The sequence below is a fragment of the Dromiciops gliroides genome, chromosome 6, assembly GCF_019393635.1.
Source record: "Dromiciops gliroides isolate mDroGli1 chromosome 6, mDroGli1.pri, whole genome shotgun sequence".
NCBI lineage: Eukaryota > Metazoa > Chordata > Mammalia > Microbiotheria > Microbiotheriidae > Dromiciops > Dromiciops gliroides.
Window position 1 is genome coordinate 259493552 of NC_057866.1, and position 12763 is coordinate 259506314.

A 12763-nucleotide genomic window follows, 5' to 3' on the forward strand; every position below is an offset into this window, starting at 1 on the left:
TGCTCCCGCCCTGTTTTAGGGGAGCACCAGCAACTGGTCGGGCGCCTAGCCTCCGATGACGTCAAAGCCGCGGGAGCGCGCGGGCGGGGGAGGGCCGGCGTTCCAGAGGCCGGTTCCGGTTTTCTCCAGTCTGGGCCGCGAGCGAGAGGAGCGCGAGAAACGGGCGCCAGGGTCGCGCGATCTGCGCGTGCTCAGCGAGGGGGGAAAGGAGGGGGAGAGGGAAGGCGGGCCTGCTAGGAGAGACTCCGTGATTGGCCGACGCTGCACGAACGGGGCTTCCCAGCCGTTCCGCAGGGGTAAAACAATAAGAGTGGGCGGTGGTAAAGGGGGCGGGACCCCAGGGTTCCCTGTCGCTCAGTGCCAGATCTCCGCACCGGAGAAGGAGGGGAGTCGGGCAGCGAGGGGGAGCGAGGGAGACACGCGTGCGCGCGCCCTGCAGGACAGCGCCCGAGACCCTCGCTCGGGGTATTTTTTTGTTGCGGTCGGGGAGGCCGGGGCGAGCGGAGCGAAGGCGACGGTCCACCGCAGCCTCTCCTGTGAACTGAATCTGTTCATCGGCTGGCTCCGCCGCTGTTGGTTGGAGGTGTGTGTGTGTAAATGTGTGTGTGCAAACGTGTGTGTGGTGTGTGAGAGCGGGGGGGGGGGGGCACTGCTGGTGCGGTGGCCGGGAGGGGGACAAACTGCTGGCGCACCCGGCTCGAGGCAACGTCTGGCGCGAGCCGCCGCAGGACATTGTTCTTGCCGGCGCCGCGGGGCGCGCGAGGGGGAGCCGCGGCCGTGCGCCGAGGTGAGGGCGGCGGGGGCGCCCTGGGCCTCCGGGGAGGAAGCGCAGACCCGGCCCCGGGGGAGGGGGGAGAGAGGCGGCCGCGGTCGGCGCCGCCCTACCGCGGGGCGGGGGGGGGAGTCGCGGCCTTCGGCCCCGCTGCTTCAAGGCGAGACCCCGAGCCAGCCGGGCTGGGGGTCGGCGTCACCCCCCGCCCCCACCGCGTGCATCCGTCCTCCGGCGGGTGGGGGGAGGGGGGCCTCCCCCTCCGCGGCCTCTCTCTGCAGGGTGGGAGGCTTTCTCCCTTTCCGCAGCCCTTTCGGGCCTTAGGGCTGGAAGGAAAGGAGCCCACCCTGGTCGAGCGGACCCGGAAGCTGAGATGGGGGGACATGCTCCGGGGTCTCGATTATTATGCGTTTCTGCTCCGCAGACACGTAGGGAAGAATTAATTGGGGGGGGGAGGGGGGATGGATAGGCCATCCTTCCGCCTTTGGCTATTTAGATTAAAAAAATAGCGAAACCCAATTTTTAATGGATTTTTTTTTTGGGGGGGGAGAATGCATGTTTTATTTTCGTGAATGCTATATTTGGTGCGAATCCCCATGACGGTGACATGATGCTTTCTTCTCTCGGTATTGTGATGGGCACGTTCACTTCAGAGCCCACCACTGTCTGGCTCCAACCTACCTTTGCGGCCATTGTTTTATGATACTCTCCTTTGCAACGTCCTGGGTTTCTGTATTCCATCCCTTGCTAACCTCGCTGCTGGCCGGTTCCAGATCGTATTTCTTTTTCTTCCCACCCGGTCTCTAATAGGCTATTGCCACACATCCTTTGTGCCAGCTCAAGCATCACCTTCAGAAATATTCCCTCTCCCCCCCCCCCCACCCCAGCTGGAGATGATTCCTTTCAGTAATCTCTCTTATCTCTCATTTGATTTATTTTCCCCATGTATTTATGCTGTTCTAAGTTGTCTCCCCTTCTACTTGTTATTTTTCAATTCCGTGTATGTTTTATCCCAAACCTAAATTGTAAATGGCTGGAGTTTATGTACTGGTGGTATGGGGGGGGGGGCTGGGGGGGGCGGAAGCAGGAGAAGACGACGGCGTCGGCGCAGCGGCGGCTTGACGTTCTTCATCTTTGTTCTCTCTAGGGCCTATTGCGTGAAATAGGGGTTTAATAAATGTCTGTTAAAATAGAATTCAGTGATGGGTATTGTGTATATGATGAAGCATAAAAGAACACTGATGACCAGAAGCACCTTTCTGCTGTTCATCAGAGTGCAAGAATTGCATATACCTGACCTTTGGAATGCTATACTTTTGAAGGAGAAGGCCTACTAAGCCTTACAGTTTGCTTTATGGAGAGTATGGAAATTCCTACCCAAGTCTATATTGCCTCTTAATTTAGACTTCAATTATGTGAACAAAATGACCTTTAATTCTATGGGCCTTTGGGCATCTAATAAAGCTGCCGTTTTTAATTGAAATTCTGTCAGGTACCTGGATTGAACCTGAAAGGATGATGATTCTCCAGATGAAATAATCTTTTAACATAACAATTTTATTTCTAGGAATGACCTTATGTGGTCTTTGTGATTTCACTTGATTATCTACTTTGGAAATGCTACATTAAGATACCTTTTAGTTCATTGTCCAGAAAGTATTGTTTCCTACCTGACATCGGCATGGTTTCAAATGGAAGTATATAAATGAGAAGGTGTTTTAAAAAAATTATTAATGGAATGGAAATTAGGGGTTACAATTAAAAAAAATTGTTACAATAGGAGCAGAGAAGAGATTTTTATAATTTTGTTATCAGGGACCCTTGTAGAAAAGGTGGGGGGGAGTGGGAGAAAGTGAACCCTAATCACAAATGAAGAATAGGGTTTCTTTTGCCAGTATGAGCAATTGAATAATACATTCCTATCATCAGGTAACCTCCTATTTGTGTTTCAAGTTCTTTTTGAGTGGCCAGCATTTTACATAATATGTAAGATTCAGAATATCCTTTTTAGCATTTTACTGATGCAACCAACTCAAGTATTAGTAGCCTTCAGATATTTAAATTTTACATATTTACTTGCAAACATAGCATTTCATGCCTTAGAAACCTCTCCTTTTAAACCTTATGAGTTTTTTGATATTATGCTTTATTTTCCATGTGATTAAGCTGAGACTTAATAGGTTTTTACTTGCCCATAGAGTTATCAAACTAGTATTTTATAACATTAAAAAATATGCTTGAATTTGAGTTTCTCTAGCATTTTCCAAGTCTATCCTTTGTTGACTTTTCCTTAGAAAGCATTTTTTTTTTTTTTGCAGGGCAATAAGGGTTAAGTGACTTGCCCAGTCACACAGAATAGGAGTGTCAAGTGTCATAGGCTGGATTTGAACTCGGGTCCTCTTGAATCCAGGGCTGGGTGCTTTATCCACTGCCCACCACTAGCTGCCCTCTTCAGCAAACATTTTTAAAATGCCTATTATATCCAGTTGCTCTGCCTGGCTTTTAGGATTCAGAAAGTCCTCAAGATATTCTTCCTCTACAAAATGACTACTCTTGCCATTTAAAAAAGTTTTTTTGCCTAATACAGTTGTGTTCCATTGGGTAAGAGGGGAGAATGTTTTAAAAACTTGAAGATGTCTTTTTATATTGCATTTATGCACCTTAAAATCAAGGCTTAGTTGCCAACTCAACCTATATCCATTATTAGGGTCAATGTTTTTTTTTTTCATAGTTTAATACTGAAAACTTGTTTCTTGGTTCCACCCCAGGATGTCAGCGTTGGCCTGCAAAATGTATTTACTGGCTATTGTTTCTTTTAGATCTTTTAGTTGTCTCGCCCGTTAGTTATCTTATTTAATTTCCATGCCTTTTATTCAGTTTTGGTCCCATAATAGAGAGGGTGTTATAGTAGAATTCTGCATTAGTTTCCATTTTCTGAGTTTGCTTACTAGCTGGAAAGAAGCTTGGTGTAGGTGACCTGGAATCCAGTGAAGTTCTTGCAACTTTAACCTGCAAATCCCCAAACCTCTGTTGCCTCCATCTCTTCTATAAACGATGTGAGAGATGGGGAACGCACTTTGACACCAAAAAGGTCATGTAGTTGCATTGTGGCATTATTTTTTTTCATGCTATTGATGTAATCCTTGATCTTTGAATGTGGTCTTGATTTTTTACCTGGTCTTCAACATTTTACCACCCTTGATATATGCTCTCCTTAAAAATGTCTGAAGTCCTGCTTATCAACTGTGATTAGGACTGAGAAATTTGGGGCTTGGGAGTAAAGCAGCAAACTATTCTACAAAACCCTTTTTACCTGAGACTGTAGTACTTAAGGTGTTGTTTGTGAAGCTCTGGTTGTATTGAGTTTCACCGAGGTGAATTTTTCATCTCCGTGTAAGAAATGCTTGCTTACAGTGCAAAAGTTGGAATTGGTACCTCAGTCAATCAACAAGCATTTATTAGGTATGTACTATGTAAAGGGACTGAGAATACCAAGACAAAAGTCTGGTCGCTGCCCTGAAGGAGCACACATTTTTGGGGGGAGTAGAACATTGTGGGGGGAGAAGGGAAGGTTTTTGGGTAAAGGATAATGTTGCTGTTAAGTCCTATCCAACTCTTTGTGACTCTGTGGACCATACCGTCCATGGGGTTTTCTTGGCAAAGGTCCTGAATGGTTTGCCATTTCTTTCTCCAGAGGATAATGAGCTCTGTCCAAAAGGCAATTAGTTGTTAGTGTGAGATGAAGTCTGGAGAGAGAAGAGGTGCTGGATTTATAGATCTCAGAATGATCTGCATAGAGATGGTCATTGAACCGGTGGTGCCAAGTGAGAGTATAGATAGAGGGGGTGGCTAGTTGGTGCAGTGGATAAAGCACCGGCCCTGGATTCAGGAGGTAACTGAGTTCAAATCCGGCCTCAGACACTTGACACTTACTAGCTGTGTGACCCTGGGGCAAGTCACTTAACCCCCATTTTGCCCCCCCCCCAAAAAAAAAAGTATAGATAGAAAAGAAGGCCGGAGATGGAGGTCTTGGGGAGACACAGACACCCAAGGTTAGTGGGTAGACCAGGATGAAGATTGGGCAAAGGGGACTGAGAAGGGGTCCGTGCAAGTAGGAGACCAGAACAAGCAATGTTATTATGAAAGCCAGAGAGAAAAGAGTATTCAAGAAGAGCAGGTATTCAGTAGGGCTCAAGGTTGCAGAGAGATAAAAAATGAAGAGGACTGAGAAAAGGCATTAGACCTGGCAAGAAGCCTTTGGTAACTATGGAGAAGCTGATTAAGTTGAATGATGAGGTCGGGTCTGGATTCCAGATTGCAGAGGGTTTAGGAGAGATTAAAAGGAAAGTGGGGGCACCCAAATGTGGTTGATTTTTTTTCCAAGTAAATTTAAATTGGGGAAAGGGAGGGGTTAGATTTGCGGGGTTTGTTTAAGTTTGGGGAGGTGTTCATTGAGTACTGAGAAGGAACTTGTAGATAGGGAATGTTTGAAAATAAGAATGAGTTGGTTATAAGACATAAAAAGAACTAGCCTGAAATGAGGATGGTGACTGTTAGTGGGAAAGATAATGCTACTCATATCATTGTTCCCAAGAATAGGAGAGGAGATAAAACTAAAATAAGTTGCTTTTTGCTAATTTTTTATTTTCTTTGTCACTCCCTGCCTTCAAATTTTTTTGGGGGGGGGTTGAGGGAGGAAGGATGATAAGGGAGATTTTTGCAACTATTGGCTATATTGAGATATCAATTCAAAGATAGACATGGGAGCAGTGATATAATGAGTAGAATTCTCATCATTGAAATGCCTTGGGGAGGGGAGGGGATCTGCACATACATAAAGTTAACTCTCATTATCCACTCTTGGGTTGATCTGCAGCAATCTTTTAATTCCAGTTCAGTTTATTCCCCAGCCATATAACTCACTTCCAGAAAACTTCTTTTGTATCGGTATGTGATCAGTTGGTGTTTGATTGTTTAAATTGTGTCTGACTCTTCATGAGCTCATTTGGGATTTTCTTGGCAAAGATACGGAAGTAGTTTGCCATTGCCTTCCCCAGCTCATTTTATAGATGAGGGAAACTGAGACAAATAAGGTTTAAGTGATGTGCCCAGGATCACATAGCTAGTAAGTGTCTGTGGCCAGATTTGAGCTCAAGTCTTCCTGACTCCAGGCTTGGCCCTCTATCAACTGTGCCACCTACATGCTGAGTGAAGTTAATATTTTGAAAAAAGGTGATTTTCCTAACTTGTAATTAGGGCTGCAGTAGTGATAAATTTGGGCATCCCTATCTATGTCTTCTCTAGGTCCAGTTTCTGATAGTGTATATTTAGGATAGCATGTGTCTATGAAGAGGTTGAGTAAGATTAAGAGAAATTAGTTCCTTTTTAAAAAAAAAAAAGTCATGGCATTTAAAGTCTATATAATGAGTTTGGCTAATTTATTGTTTATGCCATGACTAACATGCTACTACATTTTAGTGTCCTATGAAATTGAGGCTTTTGACCTTATTAGAACTTCAATAAATAAGGGTTATTTGGGATCCTGAATGTTAAATGGTTTGTGGTATCCAGTGTAGAGTCTGACCTGTGGAGGAAAAGCAGCAGATAGAGTGTTGCTCTGTCTTTTACTTCTCATGGCCTTATTTGAGAGTTCATAGATATAGGGCTGAAAAGGACCCCAGAAATCATCACCTCTTTCCACCCTCCCTTTCCCCTCCTTTTACAGTGGGGAGAAACTAGTGAAACAAAGTTCTCCCAGGTTGTGTCAGAGGTAGGATTTGAAATCCAGGTCCTACGGTCTCCAGAGCTAGTATTCCATGCTAATACACTGGAGCTAATGGGCATATTTCTCACTCTACTATGCCTGCTCTGACTGCAATTTTGAATTATATTTATGTAGTTTAAAGATCAGTATTTGTCAGATAGGGTATGAGTTTTTCCTGTGTTTAGCATAGAGGTGATAAGGGAATTAAAAAGAAGTATGTGGTCCTTGTTCTTAGGAAGCTTACAACTACTTGAAAGGGACATTAGCAGCCATTTACTCCAACCCAGACACAAAACAGTTAGAAAATAGGTAAGTGGCACTTGTATAAGTGTAATAGGAGTTTTAAATAATTCATCAATAAATGTTTGTTAGGTACCAACTATATATCAGACCTCCTATTTGGACTGGAACAGCTAAAGAGAAGAATGTGAGCTGAGGTGGCTCTTAAAAGATAGGTTAAAGTTTAGATATCGGTCTCATGGGAATAGATATTAGAACAACATTCACAAAGGGGAGAGATTTAGGAATGAGCATATTCTGTGTGTTGGTGGAAAGGGATAGTAATCAGCTCAGCCATGATGCAACAGAAGGATATGTGATGTTGAATAGTGGGCAAACAAATAGGTGGGGACCATATTGAACAGGGCCAGAACTTGAAAGCCACCTCCCCAAAGGAGTTTGGATTTGGATAATAAAGAAACATTCTTGAGTGGGGGGATAACACGAAGAAAGCTCTATTATAGCAAGATTGATCTGGTAGTTTTAGGCAAAATGGATTGGCTAGAAACCGGGGGGGGGGGGGGGGGGGGGCTGTTTGCACAATGTGTACAGGGCTTGGATTAGGGTAATAGGACTGGAGAATCATTTGGTGGCAAGTCGGATATAGAAGGGATAAAGGAAAAGGAAAAGATGATTCCAAAGTTTCCAGCTTGATGAGAATTGTGTTAACTGTGGACAGAAATGATAGAATTGAGAAGGTAGGAGCAAATCAATCAGGCCTTGGTGAATTGTGACGTTGCAACATGAATGTAGATGAGATCCTGGAGGCAGTTGACATTTCAGAGCCAGAGTGAATATGAGAGGTTTGATTCATTTATTTAGAGGTGATCTGTAGTGATGCTAGAGGTCTGAACTTAGATTTAGGGGTATGCTTATGGGTGAGGGATGGGGGAGGTTCCAGCAAACATGTAAATATTGGCATGAAAAGATTTATAGTTGCATCATGATTGGAGGAACAAGAGTTTTATGGTGATGGGGAAGGATGGGAACGAAGAAAATTTCCTTCATTTGGCAGGGTTCATTAAGAGTTGGGGGAAAGATTGCAGCATTTGGAGAATAACCTGGATTAAATAAATGGACATGGGCGTAAACCCCCAGGAAAGGAGAACAGTTTGGGAGTAGTATCAAGGTCAAGTGAAACTCATTTGTTCAGGAGTAGAGAAACCTGAGCATGTTTGGAGGAGGTTGGGGAGGAACCTGTGGAGAAAGAAAAACTGGAGAGGCTGAAGAATGGGGATAGGAACTGTGGGACTGAGATCTTAGGAACTCTGGGGGGAGGAGACAAGGAAAGAGATGGGGTAAAAAGAGTGTGGAAGGAAAGGTTTTCAGGATTCTCCTTCACTCTAGTCACAAAGCCCACATTAATTAACTCTCACTTGGATTATTGCAATCATCCAGTCTCATTACTCTCGGGTTCATCACAGCTGCCAAATCGAGATCCCTAAAGCTCTTGTCTGTGTTACTCCTTTATGCAAGCATTTTCAGAGGGCTCCCTCTTGCCCCTAGGATAAAATACAGACTCTTCCTTCACCTGCTGTACCTTCCAGCTAAACTGACTGTTTCTGGGGTTGGAGTGGAAGTTGAGTAGTCAAAGATAATTGATTTTGAGCCTCGTCAGTAATATTAAAAGAGAGAAGCAAGTCAGGAAAAGGAGCAGAGACTCTGACTTCGGGGAGAAGGGGATGCATTTGCCTCCTGACTTGGAGATTGTGGAAGCTAGGATATGCAAGTAGAAATATCCATCCAGCACTTGAAAATGAAGGCTGGAACTGGAGACATATTTTGGATTCATTCCCGTGATTAAGACATGATTGTTGCAGTTGGAGAGTAGAGAGAACTTGGTTTTTACTTTTATTTTTTAAGGATTGTGGAAGCTTAAGACTATAGACAGATCTTAAGCTAATGGAAAAGGAGAGATTGAAGAGGCAAGAGAAGGGGAGGGAGGCAGGGAGGGCATTTGATGAGCACAGGGTGGGGTTAGCTTTGGCATCAAGGAGGTTCATTTATTCCTCAGCAAACTGAGAGGTTGGGTGAAGGTGTAGATAAATTGAATTGTGGGTCTGAGGGTGCTTCCTGAACATCAAGTGGCCATGATTTTCCCATTAAAGTAAAAAGTGCAATGGCCTGCTGAGAATGAGGAGGGCAGACAGAGAAGGGACTGAGTGCATGAAGAGAAATGAATGGTGGGGAGGATGTTTTGATAATTGTATTTCACTATAATTGGCTTGTTTTGAAATTTTATACACACACAACCACACACACCCCCTATACATATACATACATACACATACATTTGAAGACTTTACCAGGCTGCCACAGCACAAAAAGTTTTAAGAACCTCTGCCATAGAGTATCATCATGAGTTAGAAAGAAACCTTTAGGAGGGTCCAAGTGAGCTTAGATGCAATATGTATATGCTTAACTTTAAAATGAAAACATCACATACACATTTGTAAAGAAAAGTAAATAGAGTTAAACTTAAATAGGCTAAGTTGGTGGCATTTTTGTTTGGTTTGGTTTGGTTAAGATACATTCTCATTCTTTCTCTTTCTCCCCCTCCCCCCCCCAACAAAACAAAACAAAACCAAAAACAACCCACATAACACTTTGTACTCTTTCTTGCTCAGAATATTGACTCCTCAGGGTAAACACACTACATGGAACCTGTCTGGCATTTGTTATACCTAAACAAATAAGAGTAACCTTTGATAACTGGCTAATGTCTGTTTATATTACATTTGTGGATAAATTAGCATGTTAAGCATAGGTTGGATTATGTTTAAGTTAGGATTATTTTATTCTTGTTTCAATTCTTTGCCATACATTACAATCATATTATGGCGAGGGTGTATATTATGCGCATGTATATGTTTCCATACATGAACATGCTTTTCCAACTCTTCCTAGTGGTAGTGTATATGTCTTTTTAGTCAGATATTGCTTTTATGTATAAGCCACTCAGGGTTGTTCTCTACTACCCCACCCTAGCCATTTCTTTTTTTTTTTTTTTTTTTTTTTTAGTGAGGCAATTGGGGTTAAGTGATTTGCCCAGGGTCACACAGCCAGTAAGTGTTAAGTGTCTGAGGCTGGATCCGAACTCAGGTACTCCTGACTCCAGGGCCGATGCTCTATCCACTGCGTCACCTAGCTGCCCCGCCATTTCTTACAGAAGTGGTTTCTTTTAACTCCTAACTGCCCATTTGGTTGTTAGGAACAGATCTCTGAACCCTTAGTTATATTAGTATTTTGTTTTGTAGTCCCTGATACTGATGTGTCTGGCTTATTCTGATAGAGGCTAATTACTTAAATGGTAAAATCACTTAAGAAGAAAGAAATGCTAGTGCTTTAATTTGAATTTGTATTTTTCTTGAGGCCTTTTGTTTTAAAATCCCATTCATTTCCAAATATAGCCCTCTCCAGTGAACCTTTCCCTGTAACAAAGAGTTAAAAGGAAAAAAGTGATTCAACAAAACCAACTGTGACACACCAACCACATCTGATTAATTGCATAAATATACATCTTCACCTCACTATGGTCCTCACTTTACCACCTCTCTCCCATGAAAGGAAAGAGAGCTGTTTGTCAGGTTTGGTCAGTATAACAGTGTTCAGTTCTTTTTTTGTGTGTGTTTACCATTTACAGTGTTGGTGTCATTGTGTATGTTTTCTGGGTTCTGCTCATTTTGGTTCCTAATGCATGCTTCTGTGAATTGATAAGTAGAGCCCGAAAGACCATATGCAAAGTGATTAAAACAATGTATATGGAAGAACCATAAAAATGAAACTGTATGCTGTGTCATTATAATAACTGAGTTTGGCCTTAAAGAAGGTATGAGAACTTGAATCTCCCATTCTTTGCAGAAGTGATATTGCAGCTAGGTCTGCTTTTTCCCCCCCTTATTTTTTAAAAAAAGTCCTTTGTTTCAAGGAATGGCTTCGTTGGGGAAGGAAGATATCCTTAATTGAATGTGATATAAAAATAAAAGATCAATAAAAAAATTAAAGATAGAGGGGGTAAATGTTCTGCAAATTCTTGGTAATTTCCATTTCCTATTGTTAAGTGATATTCCCCTATATTCCTGTATTACACTTGGTTCAGCCATTCCCAAGTTTATTGGTAGTCTAATTTACTTTTGTTTTTACTTTTTTTCTACAACAAAAAGTTTTAATTGTTTTGGCATATATGTGACATTTCCATCTTGGAAGTCCTTAAGGTTTATTTATTACCTAGCAGTGGGATCTTAGGATCAAAGGGTATAGACACTTGTTTCACTTAAAAAATATTAATTCCAAATTGCTTTTCAGAACGATTGGACTAATTCTTAGTTCTACAGTGTGTCCTCATTTTCCCCCCAGTTTTGATTTGTTTCTTTTTACCAGTGACTTGTAGCAATCTTTTAATGTGATTGTTAATAGTTTGCAATTGTTTTGAGAATCATTTACTCATATCTTTTGGTTACTTATCTGTTGGGCTCTTGAACTTATGTATTTGTGTCAACTTTTGGCTATTAGACCGTTTGAGGTTTTTGACAACCATATTCCTTAATCTTGGCCATTAAACCTTTATCAGAGATAATTGGCTTCAAAGTTTTTATTATTGACATTTTATTTCAATCAACAAGGTTGTTATGTGCCAGGCATTGTACTGGAGATACTGAAAAAATTGAAAACAATTACTGCCCTCCATGATTAAACAAACTAATTTAAGCTATTAGCTGCATTGATTTTATTTCTGTAAAAAACTTGAGTGCTAGTACTTTAAAGGCTTCAATGCATAGATTTTTCCAGATACAGTAGATCTAAATTAAATGTTGCTGCAGGACAGAATGAAACTTCTGTAGTTGCAACTGTTAATGAGAGAGGGAAGATGTTTCTTTGATACTCTACCACAGTTTTATGTTGTGTGGTATCAGACAGCAGTGGTTGGTGTGACTGTCATGTACACTGAAAACTTTTGTATTCTGAACCACAACCAAGTCACTATTTAATGGCTGGTGGTGGTGGTTGTTTTGGTGGATCTTTCAGAAGATTCATATTTTCTCAAGTCTTTCTTGGACTTAGTAGTCCAGTAAGTCCAAGAAAATTATTAGAGGAGGCATATATGACAAATGTAAAGCATCATATAAATTAGTTAATATTAGAATCCATGAATTTCTTGCCATCTCTTCAGTCTGATCATTCTCATCTTGCTGTCTTCTCATTTTTTAAAACTTTTACCACTTTATTCTAGTCATAGCCAACTTTTTTCATTGCCCTCTACAGTGGATCTTGTAGTCTGTAGGAATATAGTCAGCATTTCTTTTCTTTTTTTTTGGAATCAATTAAACCCTTTTAATATATTAGTCTTATGTGTACATATTTGTTTTGGTTATCGATATTTAATTCTTTTAAAGATCTTAGTTTTTTTTTTAGTGAGGCAATTGGGGTTGTGACTTGCCCAGGGTCACACAGCTAGTAAGTGTTAAGTGTCTGAGGCCAGATTTGAACTTAGGTCCTCCTGACTCCAGGGCCAGTGCTCTATCCACTGTGCCACCGAGCTGCCCCAAGACCTTAACTTTTACATTATATTTGCTAACGAGAAATTATAAGAAAGCATCTTTTTGCTACTCCATTAATATCCATAAAGGTTTACATCACTTTATGCAGTAGCTTTTTTTCCTGAAGGGCATGCAGATAAGAACATTAGTGATTGGTTAGTGCCATCCCCTTTATAAGTATAAGGAAACAGACACACAAAGGTTTTGATTTGAACTGTTGTCTTCTGACTCTTCCCAGAGAGCCTTTGGAAAAGATATCTCAGTTAAATAATAGATGGGGAAAATTACCTATAGCATATAGAATAAGAGAAGTGATCAGAACACTATTTAAAAGAATGGGGGGCAGCAAGGTGGCAGAGTGGATAAAGCACCAACCCTGGATTCAGGAGGATCTGAGTTCAAATCTGGCCTCAG

The 12763-nt window shown here is 41.9% G+C and overlaps 1 protein-coding gene across 1 annotated transcript in view; it reads left to right on the plus strand.

The window, feature by feature from the left end:
* The first annotated feature begins 453 nt into the window (after window positions 1-453).
* Window positions 454-12763, plus strand: part of G3BP2 (G3BP stress granule assembly factor 2) — a 44551-nt gene continuing 32241 nt past the window's right edge. The window contains 1 exon segment of the mRNA XM_043969844.1: window positions 454-583. The gene's annotated coding sequence lies outside the window, so the exon portion shown is untranslated.